A 2,500-nucleotide genomic window follows, 5' to 3' on the forward strand; every position below is an offset into this window, starting at 1 on the left:
CATTACTATGATTTATTAAAGTGCTTCATGCATGCAAAAGGAAACGTCCCTGGGTGGGCTTGAACCACCAACCTTTCGGTTAACAGCCGAACGCGCTAACCGATTGCGCCACAGAGACTAGTGACAAAAGCACATCTCCTGAGACTCAACATATATCTTTATGTGTGCGCGCCTGCCTTGAGCTTGTGTTATATAAGGCGTCTTTATCCTACGCAGCATTTGCCATTTGCTTAGTGTCTTGTCACTGTTGGGTGTTATGATGCGCAGACTACTATCTAATGGTGTTAGGGCCAGTATTACAACCAGTCCCAGTGTATGAGATACATGTATGACTTTTCTGTGGCCTTCTTAGCGTAGCTATCTGCTCCTCTGGTGGTGTTCTACCAGCCTGTCAGGCGTGTGTCTTGCCCATCCAATCTTCACTGTGGCATGTTAGACTTGTCTTCTCTGTGAGCGGAGTCTCCTTCCCAGAGCAGGTGCTTTCTCTGAACTCTTGCTTTGTAAGACTGCTGGGCAAGGCCCTCCCTAGCCCCTCACTCAGATAGATACATTTACCTGCAGAGCTCAGCTTTGGAGAAAGAGAGGGGGCAGAGAGCGCAAAGGGGAAGGCCCAAGGTGCACACCTTATTTTACATAAAAGCTCGGGCTCTTGGGAGGACAGGGACATGAGGGTTCTCAGGGAAAGCCATCACATTAGTATTGATGGCTGGGCCTTGAAACACAACAATCCTGGAATGGCCAGGCACAAAATGCCTGTGCAATAGGCCTGACCATAGGCTTCTGGAGGTCTTGCTCTCCAGAGGCCCCAGTGGTCTAAGCCCGACCAGGGCTGTGCCCGACCAGGGCTGTAGGCCGCGTTGGGAGCGCGTTAGGGACGCAGGGCGCAGAACTCTGCCCGTTTCACCCCAGCATTTCGGGGAGGACAGGGAATTTGGCAAAGACAGTGGGAAGGATTTTTAAGGAGGAGAGTTCAGTGACATGATCTGAAACACAATAGTGCTGGTGATCTGGAGGCTGCCTTCTATGAGCCCCTTCTGTCTGGAGCAGCCTGCCATCATGCCCTGATAACCACAACACTAGTCCCAAGCCAGTGACCTCAGCAAATGCAAAAACATTCATACTTATAGTCTCCTGCATCTGATTCTTGCCATCATGTGAAACGTTGGCATTCCAATGTCTGTTGCACACACTTTGTTCATAGGTGTGCAATTTGAGTGCGTGCGCCTCATCACTGTCTTGGACAGAGCTCTGTCTCTAAGCTACACATGTGAAGCATTGGTGGTTCAGTGGTAGAATTCTCGCCTGCCACGCGGGGGGTTCGATTCCCGGCCAATGCAAGGCTGTGTTCTTTTGACTTTGCTTTCTAAATCAAATATGGGAACTCAGTGGGGCATAAAATGGGAAACAGTGACCCCGATGTGATTTGAACACGCAACCTTCTGATCTGGAGTCAGACGCGCTATCGTTGCGCCACGAGGTCCTTGCATTTGGAGTCACATCAGCAAATGTTGTGAGCCTTTTCATTTTTGCCCACCTCCTTATATGCCTAGGGTTGTATTACAAGGTTTGGCTTTTTGTTTTCCATCCTATTGATGAAATTGAGTGCAGGTGCAGAGAGAACGCAGAGGATTGAAATGTTCAGGGAAAGGGTCTCACGAAGGAGCTCTAGACCAAAGGCACATTACTATGATTTATTAAAGTGCTTCATGCATGCAAAAGGAAACGTCCCTGGGTGGGCTTGAACCACCAACCTTTCGGTTAACAGCCGAACGCGCTAACCGATTGCGCCAAAGAGACTAGAGACAAAAGCACATCTCCTGAGACTCAACATATATCTTTATGTGTGCGCGCCTGCCTTGAGCTTGTGTTATATAAGGCGTCTTTATCCTACGCAGCATTTGCCATTTGCTTAGTGTCTTGTCACTGTTGGGTGTTATGATGCGCAGACTACTGTCTAATGGTGTTAGGGCCAGTATTACAACCAGTCCCAGTGTATGAGATACATGTATGACTTTTCTGTGGCCTTCTTAGCGTAGCTATCTGCTCCTCTGGTGGTGTTCTACCAGCCTGTCAGGCGTGTGTCTTGCCCATCCAATCTTCACTGTGGCATGTTAGACTTGTCTTCTCTGTGAGCGGAGTCTCCTTCCCAGAGCGGGAGCTTTCTCTGAACTCTTGCTTTGTAAGACTGCTGGGCAAGGCCCTCCCTAGCCCCTCACTCAGATAGATATATTTGCCTGCAGAGCTCAGCTTTGGAGAAAGAGAGGGGGCAGAGAGCGCAAAGGGGAAGGCCCAAGGTGCACACCTTATTTTACATAAAAGCTCGGGCTCTTGGGAGGACAGGGACATGAGGGTTCTCAGGGAAAGCCATCACATTAGTATTGATGGCTGGGCCTTGAAACACAACAATCCCGGAATGGCCAGGCACAAAATGCCTGTGCAATAGGCCTGACCATAGGCTTCTGGAGGTCTTGCTCTCCAGAGGCCCCAGTGGTCTAAGCCC

At 49.7% G+C, this 2,500-nt stretch overlaps 2 non-coding genes across 2 annotated transcripts; both read right to left on the reverse strand.

Moving 5' to 3' along the window:
- Nucleotides 1-44: 44 nt before the first annotated feature.
- On the reverse strand, nt 45-118 carry TRNAN-GUU (transfer RNA asparagine (anticodon GUU)). The gene has a single exon. It is a non-coding gene; the product is annotated as a tRNA-Asn (tRNA).
- Nucleotides 119-1,723: 1,605 nt separating this feature from the next.
- Nucleotides 1,724-1,797, reverse strand: TRNAN-GUU (transfer RNA asparagine (anticodon GUU)). Its single transcript has one exon. It is a non-coding gene; the product is annotated as a tRNA-Asn (tRNA).
- Nucleotides 1,798-2,500: the final 703 nt, after the last annotated feature.

This window comes from Triturus cristatus, chromosome 4_2 (assembly GCF_964204655.1).
Source record: "Triturus cristatus chromosome 4_2, aTriCri1.1, whole genome shotgun sequence".
In the NCBI taxonomy this organism is placed as follows: Eukaryota; Metazoa; Chordata; class Amphibia; order Caudata; family Salamandridae; genus Triturus; species Triturus cristatus.